The 23,508-nt window shown below is 36.0% G+C and overlaps 1 pseudogene; it reads left to right on the forward strand.

Moving 5' to 3' along the window:
- The first annotated feature begins 2,897 nt into the window (after nt 1-2,897).
- Nucleotides 2,898-23,508, forward strand: part of LOC138151246 (trafficking protein particle complex subunit 6B pseudogene) — a 69,762-nt pseudogene continuing 49,151 nt past the window's right edge.

A 23,508-nucleotide genomic window follows, 5' to 3' on the forward strand; every position in this document is an offset into this window, starting at 1 on the left:
CATTACATCCATACCCAGTCAACATCTGGGTTTCCACATCTGGGTTTTTCAAAGCCAGGGGGACCCTGGACAACGGCTTCCCAGAATACAGATCAAATCACAGAACACTTCTCAAAGTGAGCCCCCAAAACAAAGCCTCACATCAGGGCTTATATAGCCTTCTCCTGGCTCAGAGAATGTAACAACCTTATTGACCCACTGGCCAATCAAAAAGTATCTATTGAAAAACAAGCCTCCCTCCCCAGGCTTCAGGTGCACTTTAGCCTAGGGGCAGGGAAGATCTTCCAAATTTGCATTCCCATTACAATGATACTTATTATTTTAAGGAAGACTCCATTTATTCCTATGCTCTCTGGTGCTTTTAGTAGGAATGGGTGTTCTATTCTGTCAAAAGCTTTTTCTGCATCTTTTGAGATAATCATATGGTTTCTTATAGTTTTGTTGTTGATATAAAAAGTACTTTCAAAAACGTTTTAAATCCATATGACATCATTTGAGGAAATCAAATATCACACTTTTTAGATTAAAAATTACTAGTGATTATAACTCTACTGTATTTAGAACAGTGTGAAATATGTTGCTCAACTTATTGTAAATTTACTGACTGAATGATTAGGGATGAACTTAGAATCATAGTTTGAGAGTTAAAATAAACTTTAAGGGTCATTAATTCAACCCCCTTAGTGTTCTTGAGATCTTTATACCTTTGCTCATATTAGCTCACCCATCTCTCCCAGGGACAAATTAAATTCAAAATGCTATTGCATCTCAATCTCTGTTGTCACATAGATTTCTGATGCAATATCACAGATCTTTTAAATTACAAAAAAAGAAAAAAAGTTTCTTTAGCTGAATGATATAGCTCTAAATTATAGCTACACTTCTGAGAGATTAAGGAATTATTTGTCTACTGAAAAGTCTCTATTCCAATATGCTAGCTGCAAAAGTGCTTAGTACAACATTAAAATCAGTACAAAGATAAGTTAACTTTTTTCAATGGGAAAATATATTGTGCTTCACTCCATTTTTGACTTCATCATGCCCAACAAATATGCCACCCCCTGGTATATATGAAAAATGTTTAGTTGAAGAGAATCCAAAGTATACGAGTATTGTACATGTCAAAAATAGCAGAAATAAATAACTTGATTTAGGACTTTTGAGAGAGTATCTAATCATAACTTCATTCAAGGCATACTGGTTAATAGCTGATGGTTTACAATCATCTTACCTTATGACTTTTGAATTTTCAAAGGCATGGATAGTATATTTATACAGAAATAAACATAATTGCACACACAGAGAGAGAAATGTATATGTTTTATCTTTAATGATTGAAATTATACATTTTTCTGTGAGTACCTCTTCAAGAGATTGTAGACCAGAATGTCAAACACCTGGATGAGTTGCTTTATTCTACTCACCAAAACGCTACTTGACCAATAAGGTTTTGAACATATGAAGTTGGTCTCATTCTGTTTCTTGCACTAGACATTTTCACTTGCTATCCCCCATGCTTAGACCTCTCTCCCTCCTTATCTCTGCCTCCAAATGTCTTTGCCTTTCTTTAAGACTCAGCTAAAGTATGATTTTCTACAAGAAAATGTAGCAGCAAGCACCCCAGTGTCCCCAGGGTGGCTGCCAACACAGTTTCTTAGATCTGCTTTTCTAAAGGAAACTCAAAATGTGTTAACAATCTTACTTTAATCAATCAAATATATCATTTACCTTATTCAGGGGAAAAAGTTAGCACCACGAACTTCAGAGTATACAAATAGAAGTTACAAAGCAGAAGTTACAAGAAAACAGAAAAACATATCAAAGACAGGCCTCCAACTGTCTTGACCATTACATCCACACCTAGTCAGTTACCAGAGAGGTAAGCATCAACATATGGGTTTTCAAAGCCGAGGGACTCTCAACAGCTGCCCAGCGTCTCATCTGGTCAAATCACAAAACACTTCTCAAAGTGACCCCCCCCCCAAACAATGCCTCACATCAGGGATTATATAGCCTTTTCCTGGCTGAGAGAATGTAACAACCCTCTTGACCCACTGCCCAATCACAAAGTATCTCCTGAAAAACAAGCTTCCCACCACAGACTCCAGGTGTACTTAAGCTCATCAAATGGCCTAGGGGCAGGGAAGATCTTAAAAATTTATATTCCCATTACAGAAACATTTCCCAATTTCCCTCAAATGTTTGTGCCTTCCCCTTGTTCATTATCTCCAGTTTATTCTGTCTAAATTTTTTTATACCTAATTGAATGTTATCTCCCTGATTAGATTGTAAGCTCCTTAATGGCAGGCACTGTTTTGTGACAATTCTTTGTATCCTCAGTGACCACCATAGTATTGGGCACATGGTTTGTTGTTATTGTTTAGTTGTCTCTGAATCTTTGTGACCCCATTTTGGGTTTTCTTGGCAGAGATACTGGTGCAGTTTGCTGTTTCCTTCTCTAGCTCATTTTACAACGTGGAAACTGAGAAGATGGCAGAGTAAAAACAGGAACTCCATGTGGATCCTGCTCCAAACACCTCCAATACCTGTAAAATATGGCTCTAAACAAATTTTAGAGCTAAAGAACCCACAAAGTGTCAGATAGAAACAAACCTCCCTTTGAAGGCAGCCTGGCAGGTCAATGGAAAGGGTCTATCACACCAAGTTGGAAGCCGAGTGCAGTCCTACATGAACTGCCCTTGACCAGTCCTGGGGCAACCCCAACCCATGGCACAGACTGGCCAAAGCAGACTTCAGGAGAGAGAATCAACAGCAGCTATGGCAATTTGCAGACTTTTCAATCCATTAATACCAAGGAGAAAGTAAAATATCAGTTGGGAACTCTATTGGAACTGGGTTATGGAAGAGTGAGGTCCGGCCCCTGCCTCTAGGGCGAGATGTGCAGTCGCTGCAGCTGCTGCCCTGTGAAAGCCTCCAGAGCTTCTGGCCTGCAGATCATAGGGGTAACAAGTGACCATTCAGAAGGTAATTACTCTTGCTTTGACCTGCTTGGATCTGGATCGTGGTCTTGGGTGGTGGTCCTGCGGTATATGGGCAGTGTGCCAGAGCTTGTGGTATCTATAGAGATGGCTCTCTCCTCATAGCTCTGACAATATCTGCAAAAACCCCAGCAATTTGGGACATAGCTCTGTGCAATCTGAAAGCAGAGTTCTACCATGGAAAATAACTCAAAAGTCAAGTAATTGGTTATGAGATGAGCAAGCAAAAGAAGCACAATCAGATCATGGGATCCTTTATGGGGGACAAGAAGGATCAAAACATGGAAAAATAAGAAGTAAATGAAGTCAAAACTCCTGCATCAAAAATTTCCAAGAAAAATATGAGTTGGTTACAGGCCATGGAGGAGCTCAAAAAGGATTTTGAAAATTGAGGAAGAATAGTGGAAGAAAAATTGGAAAGAGAAAGAGAATGATGCAAAAAAATCATGAAAAGTGAGTCAACAGCCTGCTAAAGGAGACCCCCCAAAATATGTTAAAATAACATGTTAAAAATAGACTAATTCAAATGGCAAAAGAGACCTAAAGAGCCAATGAGGACAAGAATGCTTTAAAAAGTTGAATTGCCCAGATGGAAAAGGAATTTCAAAAACTCATTGAAGAGAAAATAATTCCTTCAAAATTAGATTCGAACAAATGGAAGCTAATCAATTTATGAGAAATCAAGATAGTATAAAACAGATCCAAACATATGAAAAAAATAGAATGCTATGTGAAATATCTCATTGGAAAAACCACTGACCTGGAAAATAGATAGATGCAGGAGAGATAATTTAAAAAAATTATTTGACTAGCTAAAAGCCATGATCCAAAAAAGAGCCTAGAAATCACTCTTCAAGAAATTCTCAAGAAAAATTGCCCTGATATTCTAGAATCAGAGGGCAAAGTAGAAATGGAAAGAATTCCCCAATTCCCTCTTGAAAAAGATCCCCCAAAGAAAACTCCTAGGAATATCATAGCCAAATTCTTGAGTTCCCAGGTTAAGGAAAAAATATTATAAGCTGCCAGGAAGAAACAATTTTAGTATTGTGGAAATACAATCAGGATAACACAAGATCTAGCAGCTTCTATACTGAGGGACTGAAGGACTTAGAATTTCATATTCTGGAAGCCAAAGGAGCTAGGATTAAAACCAAGAATCACCCACGTAGCAAAACTGAGTATAATGCTTCAGGAAAAAATATGACTACTCAATGAAATAGAGGATTTTTAAGCATTCTTGATGAATAAACCAAAGCTGAACAAAAAATTTGACTTTCAAATTCAAGAAGCAAGAGAAGCATGAGAAGGTAAACAGGAAAAAAAGAAATCGTAAGGAACTTATTAAAGTTGAACTATTTACATTCCTACATGGAAAGACTATAATTGTAACTCATGAGACTTTTCTCAGTATGAGGATAGTTGAAGGGAATATGTGTACATATACATATATATGTCTGTATAGGAGGGTGTTTGTGTACAAACACATATATGTGTATATGTGTGTGAATAGGAAGGGGTGATATCTAAAAGATAAAATTAAGAGATGAGAGAGGAATATAATATGGGGATGAGAGAGGAATATAATAATAGAAGGAGAAAAGGAGAGACAGAATAGGGCAAATTATCTCATATAAAAGAGGCAAGAAAACACTTACAATGGAGAGGAAGAGCAGTAGGTAAAAGGGAATGGGTCAACCTTACTCTCATTGAATTTGACTTAAGAAGGGAATAACATACACACTCATTTGGGTATCTTGCCCTACAGGAACTTAGTGGGGAAGGAGATAAGAGGGTGGATGATAGAAGGGAGGTCAGATTTTGGGAGAGGATAGTTAGAAGTATATATGTTTGAAAAGTGACAGGGTCAAAGTAGAAAATAGATTAAGTGGGGGGTAGGATAGGATGGAGGGAAATATAGTTAGTCTTTCATAATATAACTACTATGGAAATATTTTCCATACTTACACATATATAAGCTATACTGAATTGCTTATCTTTCTAGTGGAGGTGGGTGAGGAGGGAAGAAGGGAAAGAATCTGGAAATCAAAGTTTTAAAAACAAATATTAAAAAATGTTTTTACATGCAACTGGGAAATAAGATATGCAGGCACTAGGGTATAGAACTCCATTTTGCCCTACTAGAAAGTTAGGAGGGGTATGGGGGAAGAGAATATAAGAGAGAGTAGATTGGGGAAGGGGTATTCAGTAGGCTTGCTATCTTGGAGTGGTGAGGAGGGGAAAGATGGAGAGAAAATTTGTAACTTGAAATCTTGTGGAAACGAATGTTGAAAACTAAAAATAAATTAAAAACAAAACAAAATCAAATCAAATCTAATCTTCAGGAATCTAAATAAATCTTTGTGCCTTTAAGAAGTCTGAGGTTAAAAAAATTCTAAGTTTGAAATTCTTTCATTGTCTAGGTCCTGTATCTAAGATATTGCTGGAAGTGTGTTTGGGGGTGGGGGGAAGCATTCTTAGTATAATAAAGACCTCTTTTATAATAAAAAAAAACAATGAGGAAACTGAGGTAAACAGGGTTGAGTGACTTATCAAGGGTTACACAGCTTGTAAGTGTCTGAGGTCATAATTGAACTCAGGAAGAGAAGTCTCCCTTACTCTAGGCCCAACACTCTATCCAGCATGCCACCCACTTATATGCCCTTATCTGACTCATGGTGGGTACTTATTAAATGTTGTTGCCAAGTGTTCCACATTGCTAGAGAAGTAACACAATGATATCCACAATGATAGAATCACATGCTTTGAAACACTTAAATGAGGATTCAAGGTTAGAGTCAGAGGGTTAGAGCTGAAGGCACTCAAGGTTGGCAAGTTACATGACTTTTAAACTGTGAGGGGGGGGAAATTTTTGTTGAGCTAAATGATCCATAAAGTCACCTCCAGCTCAGAAATTATATTATCCTGGGTTTGTGGGGCAAGCCTCTTTCCTTATTTTAAGAGTAAAATATCTGAACAACCAAAAAAGGGTGAGTTTGGAGGAGAATGAATATGATACTCTAAAGGAATGCCACTCACAACCTCTATTAGCAATACAGGTCACATTGATAAGGTTACAGCATGTTCAGCTCACACTGTGGTCCCTATGCCTAAGATATGCAAAATTTCCAAATGCACATATTGAGGTCTCAAGGACTGAAGGTTTCTGGTCTCTTGAAAAAGCTTAAGTGGGACGCTTGGTGTGATGCCAAGGTATTATATAAATAACTAATGGAATGAGATTAAATGGACTCCTGCAGGCTCTCACTTTATATTCTAAAGCATGACAACTAATTACCCTTAGTTTGGCTTGCTAGCTACAAATAGCATAATTGGTCATAAAATTATATAGTCCTTTTCAAAATACAGGCATAGTATTTGACTCTAAAATCTCTGGGATCATTGAATTCTAATATCTGGTTAAAGAAAAAAAGATTTGTTCCTGTAGGAACTGTGTCCAATTGTTTTGGATTTGGTATTAAAATAGACTATAATTAGGTTGATAGCCATCATTTATATGAATAGGCATCTTTTCTAAGAAAATGGAGGAAGTATTATGAATCACAATAAAACTTATAAATACTGACTTTGATCTTTGGAAGTAATTGGTTTGATTTCTTCCCTTCTCAATTGGACCAAATGATTAATTACTTTTGAGACAGAAATCTCAACATCATAAATACTTTGAGAATCTGTTGAAACCTAGAACATCACATTTATACCCCTTTGTGTCTCATCAAAGTCAGTATTATATATCCTTTTTATGGATCAGACAGTGGAAGTGTTCTGTTTATTTACCTTGATTCCTACCCTCTACATTTTCTCCTGTATATGAATGTCATCATGGTATCCTGATGTGTCCTACAAAAGCATGATATTCCACACGTCAAAAGCCTTCCTGCAAGGGTGAATGAATACATCAAATGCTAGAAATAGAAAAAGAAGACCCAGAACTCATGCAGTATGAAGTTCAGGGGAGGTCCAACTCCTATGGGCTTTGGTCCAGGGAACTCTAATAGCCTACAACCAATAGAGAAAAAAAAATCTACCAGGCACACTAGTGGGTTTGGAAAGGTCAGGAAGTCAGAGTTATATCATATAAATACCTTCTACCTGTTGCTCTAGAACTTGGACTAGAATGACTTTGGACTGGTTGACTAGATCAAGATAGGGTTGTTTGATCTCACTGGGAATCAGTCCACACAGATGGCCGGGGCCCTATCCTTGTGGGAGGGACTCACATATTAATGACTCTGAGGGCTGGCTGCTTGCTGCAATTGTTCTAGTCAGCTGCAGATTGGTGCTGGAGAAAGGGGAGGGTGAGTTGGGTCATGAGAAAGCCTGGAATAAAGTTATTTATCCAAACCCTTATCAATCTAACATGGCACTTAGACCTGGATCTTCATGACTCCTGGGTCTCCAGATACTATGGTTCCCCTCTGAGAGCTATGAAGAAATTTATTGATTTGACCCTACCAGCCCAAGTGTAATCTCTTTCATTCCATGTCCCTCTTGGTAATGACCAAAGTGATTAATAGATGGACCTTGAATGTAGGACTGCCCACTCACCCCCACCATACCTGCATCTATGAATCTCGGGTCCTTTGATACACACTGGAGCCAACAAAAAGAACTCACCATAAAACACAGCTGACCTGGTAACTTTTATTGAAACAGTAAGCTTCTATACAAAGGTTCAGTTTCTCTGCTTTCACACTTCCTCTGACTCCCAAGTCAGGTTTACTAGAAGAAAAAAAAACAGTCCTCAGCAAGAAAACTGTTGTTTATGAAACAGAAACACGTGTGAAATATTGATATAAACCGGACACATCTCAAGAGTAATACATGAACGTGTTTGTAAAACATTCTCTAGTCTCTTGATATCAAACTAAAACTTTGTTACTATTATAAAATTGAGGTAATATGTTTATAGTGCTAATATATTTGTTCTAATGAAACATTGGGTTGAAAATTTGACCTGCCAAATAGGGTAGGCTATATTGAAACTTGGGATCATAGAAATACTTTTTGCCAAGAAGATTACTGGTGGTAGTGTTAAGCAGAGATACTTGTTACAATATTTAATTGGAAGTAAATATGAAGCCCAAGAGGTATTAGATAGATGGAGAGAAAATGTGACATAATCTTAGCAAAAATTAATATTTTAATCTTAATCCTTCCATATGTATATACATACATACTCACATATATATGCATGTGTGAATATATGTGTGTGTGTGTGTGTGTGTGTGTGTACACATACAAATGATAGCATTTTTAGTATTGTTGGCAGACTATTGAATTTGGAATCATAAGGCCTGGGTTCAGATCTTACTTCATACACTTGTCAGCTTTGTGACCATGAAAAAATTTTTTATTTGCTTTGAACTTATTTTCACACCTGTGAAATGGAGAGGATAATAGTACTAAGATCTAATTATAAGGAGAGATGAAATGGAGTAAAGGTGATGAAACTGGACCAACACTTTGATCTCCTACTGAGTGGTAAGCTTTTATACTTGAGGATAATATCACATTCTGTTATCAGTCCTTGGGACTGGGGACAATGACAAAGACAATTGAACCGAAAGAACTATTCTATAGGCTATGTAAAAGGCAAAGAGAAATTCTTGAGACTCTTTCGAGGCAGCCTTCTTGTTAGATAATAGCTAGCTTTCCCTTAAAATTCTAAGAGAGGGAATTTCTCTTTCCTTCCTCTCTCTTCTCCATCCCTTCATTTTCCATGGAGCCAAAGTTCAATCATATGGATTACAGTCATAATATACATTGCCTTTCCTAGGTGAGCATTAGATAGGACATCAAATCCCTGGATATCATTCCTGCTTTGTATTTCTTTCCCTGAGCACAGATGATTGAACAGAAATCTTGAAAAATGGATATTTTCACCCCTGGTGGTAACCTTGTGGTTCTTCAGCAAGTAATGGTAATCTCTCATTTCCTTTATCAGTCAAACTGGTGTTAGCTGACATCAATTCCTTTAGTTTCATAGTTTGCTATGAAACTTTTTAAAGAGTCACTTACTTTTGAGAAAAATGGAGAGGAGAAAAGTTATCTGGGAGCTCACACACAAATCACTGGAATCTGGATTGAGTAAAAGAAAGAGAACCTAATCCTATGTGCTAATCAATGAATTGCTGATAAAATAAGTTTCAGTCTTTATTAGTTCAATTTGGGTAACAATATTCTTCCCTCCCCCAAGGGAAAAATAATATTATGACAATTGCATTACATATTTTTGCTATGATAAAATTTTTACACTCTGTCCTTCACAAGAGTAAAAAATTGATTGTGCTTCTTCTGCTTTCTCATCTCGTAGCCAATTACTTGAATTTTGAGCTCTTTGCCATGGTAGAACTCTGCTTCCAGATTGCAGAGATCTATGCCCCAAATTTCTGGGGTTTTTGCATACATCCCCATATGTTCCTCTTCTCAGTCAGACAAGATAGAATTTGATTAGAGTGACTGCTCTGATTTCTCTACAGAAATGAATTATTCTTCTCCCAAGCTACCAGGAAATAAAACAACTCCACAAATCTCTAAAACTATATACGTTTCAGCTATCATACTTTAATTTTTAAAAAATTAAATCTTAGAAGCAATAAAATTAGCATTTCCATATATATGAGAAGATAAGGATTATACACAAAACTATACAGTTGTAAAGTATGACTATTTTTCTTTTTAAACATAATAAATTCAACATATACATTTGAAAGCTCACCTGACAATGTCAATGATCATTAGTAGAATGTAAACTCCATGAAGACAGGGACTGTTTTGTTTTGTATTCAATTCCCAGTGCCTGGCACATAGTATATGCTCAGTAAGAGCTTGCTGAGTGGAATTGAATAGGATACTTTTTTAAATTGGAATCATGTTCAGAAGAGATAGTCCCAGAAAACTGGAAGAAAATGAGATTCAGTGACACTTTCCAATGCAAATGTGTAGCAAAGATAGGTCACTTAGGGCTGCAAGAAGAAGGACCCTGCGCTTAATCACAGATGGTACTAACTGGCACTCATTCAACACTGCTTGAGACAGCTCAATGTCATATCAACACAATGGCAAGAATTCATGAACCCAATGAATTCATGAAACAGAAATGGTTCAGTGGCAGGAGGTAGACCCAGGTTTGTGATTTTAAAAGGAGCAATGTATATCATATATTATACATTTTTCAATTAAAACCAAGTAATTATTCTAACAGGACAAAGAATACTGATGGGAACTTAGTGAGGATGACTAAAAATAGCATTATCATACTTTAACCATAGAAAATAATGAACTTAACTATAAACAGTTGCTAAATGGGTTTTATTGGTTTAATTATGGACACTTACATTTCTAGCAAAATATTTGGCAAAAAAAATTTTAAATGAAACACATTTTTTAAAAAGAGACAGAGCAAATGTATAATACCTGTGGTGTTGATAAGAAATAAACAAAGGTGTTGTGACTTAAGAATTCAAGATTTCTAAGAAATTATAGTGCTTTATTTTCCTCCTATTAACTTGGGATATTTGTAGCTGCCCTATACAGTTCTCAGGGACATTTTGAGGATCATCTCAGACAATCTATGTGACGACACACTTTGGAAAGCAAAACACTCACATTATAGTGGCTAGCATACTAAAATTGGAATCAGGAAGACAAAGGTACAAATCTTATTTCAGACTCTTACTAGATCAGGGACATTGGCAAGTCACTTCACCTTTGTGAAACTCAGACGTTTTCTAAGACTAATTTATAGATGGATTGTAGTGGTACCAGGAGCTTCCACACTGATAGAAAGCCCAGGTCATAGGATTATAGACTCATAGATTTTTAGCTGCAAGGAACCTTCTAAGGCCATTGAGTCCAATCCTTTGACTGCTGAAGAAACTGAAGCTAGAGAAGTTAAATGACTTGTTTATAGTACCACAGCTAGGTCTCTGACATGCGGATGTATATTTCATTATTTCAAGGTTCTGCAGTTTCACAAGTGAGAGGACTTCTACCACTAACATATTTGTACCTTACTCAGTGGCTTTCATGAGTTATTATGGCTGAAAACAAATGGGTATCTAATCTCTCTGAAAATATCAAAGCAGGTTCTTGGGTAACATATACAATTCACCTGCTAGACTTGGTAGTCTTCTATTGGGAAGTTAGGTGACACAGGGTTTAGAATGCTGACTGAGTTAAAATCTGGCATCAGATCCTTTGTAGCTATGTGATCCTGGGCAAGTCATTTAATCCTGTTTGCCTCTGTTTCTTCATGTATAAAATGAGCTAGATTAAGAAGTGGCAAACCATTCTGGTATTTTTGCCAAGAAAACCCCAAATGGGATCATAGAGTAAGACATGACTAAAAAGCAACTTAACAACATCATTTCCCTTTTTTAGTTCTTTGTTCTTTTCCTTCACCTTCCCTTTTTATCCTTTATTTCATTTTTAATAGGTCTTTCTTTTAGCAAGTTTTCAACTAATCTGTATAATATATTGACTGATACTATTACATTTAGCATCTCTAAAGGGTAGATGGGACCCTCTCTGGCACCCATCTGAATGTACCGTCCTAGGTAGCCAATTATCCTGCATTCTTGCAAAGCAAACCCTTATGTTGTGCAGGTTTGAAACACATGGATTTTTATAATCCTAATACTCTGTAGTCATACAATTAGCATTTTTTAAAGTTCTTAGAAAAGCATTAGGTCAGCTAATATTCATGTGAAGGCCAGTTGTATTGCCCAAGATTTACACATTTAATAAATGAGACCTTGATAGGTCAAGAGAGATTTGGTTAAAGCTTCTTTCTTTCAGGTCTGTGCCAATTTCCTAATTTATTTTTGATTTGTAGTAGCCTGGGACTTTACACTCTTCCACCCCCCAAATTAAATTAAATTTCTTGGACTGCACTTATCGTACAGTCCAAGCTCCCAGCCCAGTGGGCTTGCAACATTATTAGCACTTCTGCCTCTCTGTGCCGTTCTTTTTGCAGGCTTAAATGTATGCCCTAAAAAAGTCACTGTTTAATAAAAGGTTAGATTAAAGATCTAATGCATTTTCTGAATATGTATATTTTACTGATTTTATAGATTGTCCAAATTTTCAACTTTGAGATTTTGGGGGATGTTCCATGACAGGGTCCCTATAGCTACAGGAAAATTAATGTGTAAAGATACAACAATCTCTTAGAACTATTGCCTTCAGTATGGTTATGAGTGGTTCTCTGGATACTCCTTTTTAGGGAGGTAACTGAGTGAACTTTTCAGCTGAATCAGTTTTTTATTAGATCACTTAGGACTGTGTAGAGTTTATATCATTATGTATGAATCTGCTGGGCACAACTCTCAGACCTTTGTTAAAACCTAGGGCAGAGTAAGCCTGTGGTTCAGTTAATTACCATGAGATAAAAGTATTACAAACTCTACAAAAAGGAAGCTTTTCAAATAAAAGGTATTTTTTTCAACCACTGGCTGCTGGTACCTCTAGATACAATTATTTCAGTTGAGACTTTTTTGTCTATTTATAAACAAAAGAAATTATTAAATTCTTAAATCTGTATGATCAAACATTCTTTAGAGAAGTGTAGTAGTAAATGAGATACTAGATTAGAGCAAAGAGTAAAAGAACCATAAAATGCAGGTGTATTGGACACCCTAGGCACCTACTACTTTCTGCTAATAAGCTTAATGTGCTGTTCCTAGACTGCATTTACTGAACTTTTCAGATTTCTTTTTTCCAGATGTGTATGTTCAGGACAGTTTCTATTGTCCTAGTTGCTTTCGCCTCTTTGTGACTGAAGTATTAGAGAAAAGCTCTTGATTAATATATTGTTGTAATTGATCAAAGTCATATATATTCATGCACAAGAGGCATAAGACATTGCACCTTCCCTATTCTCTTCATCTGGCTCAAATTACAACTGAAATAACTATTATATCCCAAGATTGCAATGAATGAATTCTTTTCCCCCATATCCCTTTTAATGGAGATTGAAATGATCATGTCCTTGGCAAGATCACCTGTGTCCTCTAAAAATTAGGTGACTGTCAGTCATGCAGTTATATAGGCACCATCTGGTACACAAATAGGCAAGTCCTGATTTCATACAAGCTTGAAACATTTTTTTTCCTGTGTACAGAAATAACCTATCAAACCCGTAACCCTCGTTCCCTTCTTTTCTACTGCAGGTTCATTTAGAAAAAATATAAAACTACTGTTCTTTTATAGGGATGAATGACTATCAGTCAAACTGTTGTTAGCTGACATCAATTCCTTTAGTTTCATAGTTTGCTATGAAACACTTTTTAAAGAGTCATTTACTTTTGAGAAAAATGGAGAGGAGAAAAGTTATCTGGGAGCTCACACACAAATCATTGGAATCTGGATTGAGTATAAGAAAGAGAACTTAATCCTATGTGCTAATCAATGAATTGCTGATAAAAATAAGTTTCAGTTTTTGTTAGTTCAATTTGGTTAACAATATTCTTCTCCCCAAGGGAAAAATAATATTATGACAATTGCATTACATATTTTTGCTATGATAATTTTTTTATGCTTGTGAAGGACAGAGAAGTATTCAGTCTATATTTAAGTAGCCTCATTCCTTTTTATATTCATTCAATTTTTTAAGTAGTTCAAGAATTAGATGCTTTTTCCTAAGTATCAGTTAATACATAACCATTTCAATATTATTAAGGGTAATAAAACATGTTCTTAAAATTTAATGAAGAACCGCACTAAAGGTCAGTAAGCTGCTTGTTCAATAGTAACAATAATAATTGCTAATATTTATATAGCACTTTAAGATTAGCAACACACTTTAAAAATATCCATCTTATTTTATCCTGACCACAACCCTGGGGTGCAAATGCTATTATTAGCCCATTTTACAGTTGAGGAAACTGTAGCAAACAAATGTTAAGTAAAATTCCCAGGGTCACACAGCTAGAACATGCTTTAATCAATTAATCAATAAACATTTATTTACTACTAACTATGTGCTATGTATACAAAAAGAGGCAAAAGACAATCCCTGCCCTCGAGGAGGGCAGTACAATCTAGTGGGAGAGGTAACATGCAAATAAATATATATAAATCCAGTTATGTACAGGATAAATAGGAGACAATTCACAGAGGGAAGGCACTGGAAATAAGAGTGTTTGGAGAAGGTAGGATTTTAGCTGTGACTTAAAGGAAGGCAGGAGATAGAGATGAATAAGGAGAGCATTTCAGTCATGGGGGAGAGCCAGAAAAAATGACTGCAGCTGAGAGATGTTACATCTTGTTCATGGAACTGCAAGGAGGCCACTTTACTAGGTAGAAGAGTGCCTGTCAGGAAGTAAGGTGTAAGGATTCTGAAAAGCTAGGAAGGGGTTAGGTTATGAAGGGTTTAGAATGCAACAGCATTTTTAATTTGTTGCTAGAGGCAATAAGGAACTACTGGAGTTTATTAAGTAGAGTGGATAACATGATTAGGTTTACCCTTTAGGAAAATCACTTCAGTGCCTGAATGGAGGATAGGTTAGAGTGGGAAGACATTTGAAGCAGGCAGACTCACTATCAGGCTATTATAGTAATTCAGGCTTGAGGCGATGAGGGTCTTCACTGCAGGGGGGAGGTGTCAGAGGAGAGAAGGAGAGCATTTGAAAATTGCTGTAAAGGTGAAATTGACAAGTCTTGGCAACAGTTTGGATATGGGGGATGAGAGATAGTGAGGAATCTGGGATAATTCCTAGTTTGCAATCCTGAGGGGCTTGGAGAATGATGTTGTTCTCTATAAGATTAGAGAAGGTAGGAGGAAAGGATGTAGGGAGAATTTAAGGGCTAACATGATAAATTATGTTTTTGGACATGTCAAGTTTATGATGTCTAGTTGACATTCAATTTGAGATGCCTAAACACAGGTGAAGATGCAAGATTCAAGGTCAACAGAGAGATTGGGGAAAGAAAAGGATATTTGAGAATCATTAGCATAAAGCTGCTAAATAAATTCACCGGAACTGATCTGAGTACCTAGTGAAGTAATATAGAGGGAGAAGAGAAGAGGGCCAGTATAGAACCCTGAGGGATACATATGATTAGAAAGCATGATTTGGAGCAGGATCCAGAAAAAGAGACAGGGAAGGAGTGGTCAGATATGTAGGAAATGAACCAGTAGAGACTGAATAATTGACAGAGAATTACATGGGAATGACAGAGGGGACAGACTGTTGGTGGAGATGGGATGGAATGGGATTGCTTGAATGATTTGGAGAAATTAATCTTGGTAAGGAATAAGACTCTTTTATCATGTTAGGTAAGGCTGAAGGAGGAGAGTGTCAGAAGGCACCTGAGTGATAGAAAGGAGATGAGAAAAAGGGGAGAAGTGGTTCATGGATAATGGCTTCATTTATTCCTGTAAAATATGAGACAAGATTCTCAATTGAGAGAGGGGATGAGTGGGAGCCATGAGAAGTTTGAGGAACAATGAAAAGGTTTGGAAGAGTTACTGTGCAGAGTAGGATGTGAGTTGATCAGGGAGGTATAGTCATATTTTCTAGCAGCAGTGAGGGCCTAGTTAAGATATATACCATATATTTGTAGTCAGTCCAGTCAGAATGACTGTGATTTTTCTCTATCTTTGTTCAGCATACTTTGTATAGGAACAAAAATGACAAATGGTGGAAGTTATCCAAGGCCAAGGTTTGACTGTGTATAGTCAGTGATATGATAACAGGGGTAGGATTTCAAGAGAGGAGCAGAGTCTAGGGTTGAATTAGTTCACCAAGGAGTCAAGAGGAGAAGAGGAGAGACTGGTTAGTGAAGGGGAAATAGCTTGGGACAGAACTGATGGTTCAAGGGATTGAATGTCATGATGCAGATGAAGGTTAGGGGTGTGTAAGGGAAGGTAGAAGGGAAATCAATAGATTATGGTCAGATAAGAGAATTTCAGAATTTTTTTTTTAGCTTGGAGCTATTACATCTGTGGTTGATGAAATACCAAAGATTTTTAGCTAAGATGGGGTAGAGGAGTAGCTTATAGGAGGTGAGTAGATCGAAAAACTGAGTGGTTAGGGTATCTGAAAAAATAAAAATGCATGTTAAAGTCCCATAGTATGAGACTAGGGAGTTAGGGAGGAGAGAAAAATTGTAAGACAAGTATCAACTCAGTGAAAACAGAAGGGGGAATTATCTGGGAGTTAATTTTATGTTTTATGATAGCATGCTTTCATATTTAACTCATACCTGTGCCATATATATATATATATATATATATATATATATAATATTTGCTCCTAAGTACTCTAATAATGAGAAAGGTCTTATGAATTACAAATATCATCATGTAAATAGTTTACTTAGCTTTAATAAGTCTCATACAATTTCTCTTTCCTGTTTAATGCTTCTCTTGAGTCTTTTATTTGAAAGTCAGATTTTCTATTCACCTTAGGTCTTTTTTTCAAGAATGCTTGAAATTCCTCTACTTTACTGAACATCCATTTTCCCCATAATAGATCATGCTCACTTTTGCTGGGTAGATGATTCTTGGTTGGAATCCTATCTCCTTTGCCCTCTGGCATATCATATTCCAAGCCCTCCAATCCTTTAATATAAAAGCTCCTGAATCTTGTGTTATCCTGATTGTTGGCTATTGTCTTTCAACCTACATAAAAGCATTTGAGAATCTGTGGAAATAATTCATTAGTAGTTATAAAAATAACCTTTTTATTTCCACATGTCATCATTCTGTGTTATTTTATTTAAGACCTTAGATAAACACATCATTTTACCACCTTTGTCTTTTTCCTGGGGAACCTTTGACCCTTTGAACTCATTGAGGATGGCAGAAGTCTGTTCCATAATAACATGAAGAAGAAAATAAAATTTTAAGGAGCTAGTCAAGAACACCAGAATTTTAAAGAATGTGTATGTGTTATCAAGATTCTTAGTATATAATCCAATTTGTAATGAGGCATGGATATACACATTTACCACACATATTTCCAGGTAAAGCCATTGTGATTACTGGATTCATTCTCTCATCTTTTCATCAAAGCATGGCTTGTTATAGCCAGAAAGAACTTTAGAGACCAGAAGGTTGAACCCTTTCATTTTAGGATCAGATAAGATAATAAGATCTAAAGCTGAAAAAGTCCTTAGAAACTATTGAGTCCAACTCCCTTATTTTACAGATAAAGAAACCAAGCCAAAGAGTTCAAGTACCTTGACCAGGATCATGTAGCTAGTAAGTGTCAAGCTATATTTGAACCTAACTCTATGCTTAGGGCCCACCTACTCTGCAATTCTCCCTCTCATGAGGAAAATAAGTTCATTTAAGGTGTTTGCCTATTGTAACATAGGTAGTTAGTGATAGAATAAATGCCAGAACATAGGTCTCTTGACTGGTAGATCTATTACTCTTTCTACTATGCCACACTAAAATGAGGTTATCTAGAATAGTCACATGACTGACATTTCATCCTTGTCATCCATACATTGTCTTGTACTTTCATTTGTAATTTTTATCATTTCTATACAAGTGATTGCCAATATTTATATATCTGCCCCTTATCTCTATATTAAACTCCAATCACACATCTTCAACTGCCTGCTAGATATTTCTATATACGTGTCCTCCTGGTATCTCAAACTCAACATGTACAACCTCACCCTCCTTTAGATTTTCTCTTTCTTTAGGACACCAACAACCTCTTAGTCACCCACTTCTAAAACATAAAGTCATCTTTGACTCAGCTCAGGTGCAGCCCTTCTATGAAACCTCCTCAATCTCCTAGTTTTTAGTTCTCTTTTTCTCTTCAACTATTTATGAAAAACTTTGGTCTTTTTCCTTTGTCCCCTTCATTCCCTACACTGTGTTGTACATAATTGCATATATGTCATATTCTCCTGGTAAATTCTTTAAGGTAAGGGATTGTTTCAAAAATATCTTTATATCCTCAGTACCTTGTTTAACCATAAGGTGACACTGTTAGCCACTATCCTGACCTTATTCATCAAAAAGGATGATTACTAGAGGATTCTAGCCTGTGTGCAGAATACTAATGAGTGTCAAGCTTTCTCACAGTTCTCAGAAAGTAACTCTCAGAGAGTTAGCAAACTTCTATCAACTACCTGTCTTTTTTCACATGATAGTGCTGTTTTATTATCTAGAGGGTATTAATTGCTATGAATTTCATCAATTGGAGTCAGTTTTCCAATTGGAATCAGCTCTCCAATTCCCACCCTTGGCAAATCCCAGAACTTGAATATATACTATAGAAGCATAGTCATATAATCTTGGTAGAAACATATATTTTGGGATACCTTATATAGCATTTAGTCTTTATATAGGAATTATAAAAGTAATGAAAGAAACAAAACATTTACAAATTTGTCCTATCGCTGAATTGGACCTCTAACTCATTCTTTCCTCAGCTAGCTCAGCAAAGATCCAAGTGTGTGTATGCCAAGGCTCACAATGACAAGGAAGTTGACTGCTACTGTGCTGATGTACTTGCAGTCATCTCTTTTCTAAAACTTGAAGGCATCTTTGACTCAGCTCAGATGCCAGCTCCTCTATCCTTCCTTGATATCTCTAATTATTAGTTCTCTTTATCTTTTCAAATATTCCTACATAACTTTGTTTGATCTTTCCCCTTTGTTCTCTTCACCCCCTACATTTGGAGTCTAAAATAATTTCAAGTTCTCCCTCTAACAAACACTAGCTATGTTTTAATGGACAAGTCATGTAACCTCTCAGTAAATACCTAAGAAACTTTCTAAGACCATAAATTATACCAAGATACCTATCTGTGTCAGTGTAGGAAGTTTATGCAGTGGGAGTTACCTCTATTATAAAATCACAGGTCTAGATTTTTTCTCCTAACCTCAATAAAAACCTATCCCTTAATAGTTGACACTGATATAGATCATAGATATTAAACTGAGATGTTCTCTTTTATGTTGTATTTGTGCTTTTGAACTGAATATTAAATTTTATTTAACAAGTAATTGATAAATGTGTTCATAATTAAATTGTTTATTCCTCATCTAGGACCACAAGAATAGACAGGCAACTCAACAGTTGTACTGTGATTGAAAAAAGTATGTTTTGGCCTTTGTAAAAATATATCAATTTTAGCAATTACTTGTCATCTCCTAGGATAAATGGATGATGTGGAATTTGTTCATCAGAGAGGGGTTATTATGCTCAGGTGAGATGGTTTGTAGCTCAAAATAGCCCTCATGTGATTGAAACAATTTGGTCAAGGAAAAGGCTGTAATTGTTTTGATCTTTTAGGCAAGAAAATTGGCAAGCTTTTCTTGAAAATTAAATGGCTAAGTAAATAGCTGTTGTCTCTCTGGAGACCACCTAAAATCTCACTTCTGGGATGTACATGTCCCTTTTGCTATTGGGAAATGTCTATTTTAAATTGTAGTAATCTGCTTTGAATGTTCAGGACAATAGGACATTGTTTTAAATATTAAAATTAGAGAATGATGCCTCTTTTGCCCAAAATTATAATTTAAATGGGGGGAAAAAAAACTATTTTGGTACTTTTTCATTGCATGATTTTTACCGTGCTTTGGGGATAAAAGAAAGACACATGACTTCCAGAGATAAGGAATCTAGTTGTTAATTTAGGGTTACAGGGAAGAAAACAAATATTCCTATTAAGGACAGCATTAATCATTCAAACATGTGGAGGAATTACTAAAAACCAGTTAGAATAGATGAGGTGAGTCAGAAGTGAAAGTATGCTTTCTGAAGGCCAGTGCTTTAGGATCTCCAGGAAAATGGTCACAGTTGGGTAAGCAAGCTTGGTGTCCTAGGGACATTCTTGAGAAGTCCAGAGAGAAAGAGGGCTTTCTTATACTTATCCAGTTTATGGTGAAGGGATTAAGAAGGTTAAAGCCTACTATGACCAGATAAAATGATGGGAGAAGTTGATTCTGAAAGGGTAGAGAGAGATATAATTTTGCCAGATTGAATCTGCCAGTTAAATATCTAGCTAAAGGCAGTGAACTAACTTGCTTTATGGACAAATTCTAAATAAGTCAGTGAATTAGAGAGAAAAGAGACTTAATATAGGCCTAAACCTAGTTCTCTGCAAGTATGAATAAAGGATTGTGATCCAACAGAAAATGACTTAAGAAACTTTGTAAATTTTTCCTTTCATTGTAATCCCTTATATAACTTTGACTATAATACCCTTTAATGGACCTAAAGTAAATAGATTTGATTCTAGTACTATTACTGTAGACTCAGGAATCATAGACACAGCCACCTGAAAGAGCAAGAATTGTGAAGAACAGTAGCATGGGAAGATGTCATTTGGTATATATTCTGCTCTTTGTAACTTACTACTTTATAAAGAAAATTATGCTTTTTATTTTTGGTAAAATTTTCTTGTTCTCACTACAAAAGGAGGTCATCAAGTATACAGTATCCCAAAGGTGGTGGCTATTGGTTTTGAGTGGATATTGATCCAAGTGTACCCAAAAAATCAATCTTAACTTTTGAGGGTATTCACAATTAAGGTAGGGAGTATCACAAAGGAGATAAATCCTCCCTTTTGGACAAAGGTAGTGATTTATATCAATAATAATTATCCATTTAGTGAACTGGGACATTGATGAATCTCCTGTCTCTGCCTCTAAGAGAGAGTTCTATGGCACTACTGTGGACAACTTTTGATGGTCATAAGTTCTTTCTTTTTGACTGCAAATGTTTTGTTTGAAAAATGCTTTCATTTCTGAGTTGAGGGAGATAACTCTGCTATATTTCAGTAATCCAATGGATTGATCTTTGATCCTAGAGTTGGATAAATGGGCTAATTTTCACCTCTGTCACATATCACACTTCAATTATTCTATTGCTGATTGAAGTCTTTCAAAAAGAAGTTGGTAAATAGGCATAAATATATCAAGAGACTTATGTCATTAATCCTGTTACCTATATAAAATATTCTTCCATAAGAAAGTTAATTATCTTTTGGAACCATAGAAACAATGAATAATTAATAATTTTATTAATAACTCATGGCCTAGGCTTTTTAAGTACAAATTAATATATATGGGTGTTTAACTTTTACCTTAAGAAGGATCAAAATTCATCTATAAACAATATAACATTTTAAAAAATCATTCAAATAGTCTAGACTTCTGTATAATGTCTTTCTCCTTCAAAGAAATAAATTTAGGAGACTGTATACTTATTCTAATGACTCCATTGTTGAAAACATTGTTTAGGGTATAACTGAATTGGAAGAGTCTTTAAAAACCATCTATTTCAAATCATATCTGGGCAAGAATCCCTTCTATTACATGCTTGATGGTGGAAAAACAGCTTTTTTCCTCCTCAAGTCTCCCTACAAGGAAATTTAAGGAACTATTTCTTTATGTCATCTTAATTTGTATTTTTGCACCATCCATCTCTTCCTATATCTTACCTTAGATTCTCGAAGTCTAGAAGTGTATAAGTAATACTTGCTTCTAAAAAGCAAGAAATCCTTCTGAAAACATTACATTAAATCCTGATATAACATCAGAGATGCTTTATTGAGGTGATTTCATTCAAAATGCTGAAAGCCCTTAACATTCTGCTAAACCTCACTTAAACACTTGCAAGAGAGCTTCATAGAGTGAAAATCATAGTAAAAGAGATTGAATTCAAATCTGAAATTTGTTATATTTAATCAACAAAAATATATTATTCATTAGACAAAGTAAATTTAATGTGTGTGTGTATGCTGCTTTGTGGAGTGGAGATGGCCCTAAGTTTTTAAAATTTATATCTATAGAGGGCAAATTCTGGCACATCACAGAAGTGACCTTAAAGGCTGTATCTAGTCAAACCTATACCAGAACACAAGCAATTACTATAGAATACGAATTTGTCTGCTAATCAGTTAGCTAGCATTTATGAAGTTGCTACCATGTTCCAGGAACTATGTCCACCAATGGGATTAAAAAAAAAGCAAAAAGCAGCACCTGTCCTTAAGGAGCTCATAGTCTAATGGGAAAGACAACACATAAACCACTATGTAAAAATAGGATACATACAAGCTAAAATGGTGATGGCAATTAAAAATAATAATAAACAGTTTTTCTATAGCACTTTAAGGTTTCCAAAGTACTTTATATATGCTGATCTCTTTTGATCCTTACACAAACTCTGAGAGACAAATGCCATTATTATCCCCATTTTACAAATGAGTAAACTGAGGTTGAGAGAGGTTAGGCAACTTTTCCAGGATCACACAACTAGAGTGTATCCAAAGGCTCCTAACTCCAAGTCCAGTGCTCTATCTACTGTATCACCTATGGAAGGTACTAAGATTAAGGACCACTAGGAAAGCGTTTCTGTAGAAATAGAAAAAAACTAGAAGGAAACCAGGGAAGCTGGGAGGTAGCAATGAGATGTGAAAGGATCCTAGGAATGGGGGGCTGATGATGAAAATGCTTAGAGTCTGGAGATGAAGTGTCATGCAATGAGAACCAGGTGATTAGTGTCAAAAGTGATCATCTAGGCTTTGTTTTAATATTTTTACTGGGTCATAAGTATTTAATAAATGTTTGTTGAATAAATATTAACTTACAATGAGGACTAAGCAACAAGTATGTGACAGGATTTTCTACAAATGATAGTAGCTACCAGCTGTGAAAGGTGCTATACAGCAGGAGCTTTGGACCCCACTGATAACACCTTGGTGTTCTGTACTTTATGAACTTCTTTTGGAGAATTGTCTTCAAATATCCTCTTCAACATTGCATGGAACTATGATTTCACTGGTATGTGTACTCTTTCTTTCACTTCTCTTCCACTTGTCATAGGTTCATTGAGAGTTGCTGTGATTGAAAATGCTATTATTCTATAGTCAACTTAATGATGAGACTCTCTGAACTCAGCCCTTAAAATATACATATAGTCCATTGCTTGACCAATTTCCAAATTCTATCCAGCTTGGTAGTGCCGACTAGAACTTGAAATTGGGAGAGCCTATAAGAACATAGGGTCAACTTTATGCTAAAATGAAGAATCGGTGGTCTGCAGGAGGAAGGAGAGGATTCTTAGAAATAGAAAAATGTAATTTCATCCTATACATTGGCATGAAAAGTAGTGTGATATAATGGATAGAGATCCAGATTCAAAGACAGGAAGACATGGTTTCACATCCTATCTCTAATGCATATTAGCTGTGTGACCCTGGGAAAGTCAGATAACCTCCCAGTGCCCCAGGTAACTCCCTAAGATTATAAATTGCAGAGAAGGTTTTGACTTGTATTGATAGAGGGATTTTCCTCATCTGAGAATTCTCTTTCACAATAAAATCAGAGATGTAGAACATAGTTCTATATTTTAAGAAAGCATGGGTAGTTCAAAGACCTTTTATATGGGGTAAGCAATTACTGCTGAAGTTGCTGTGTGAAGACATGTTGGAGGAGATCACCAGATTTGACCCACACAGGATGTTGTTCTCTCTCTCTCTCTCTCTCTCTCTCTCTCTCTCTCTCTCTCTCT

Source organism: Petaurus breviceps, unplaced genomic scaffold (assembly GCF_028583685.1).
Source record: "Petaurus breviceps papuanus isolate PSGF00001 unplaced genomic scaffold, PetGlider_PUasm1.0 140, whole genome shotgun sequence".
Classification (NCBI taxonomy): domain Eukaryota; kingdom Metazoa; phylum Chordata; class Mammalia; order Diprotodontia; family Petauridae; genus Petaurus; species Petaurus breviceps.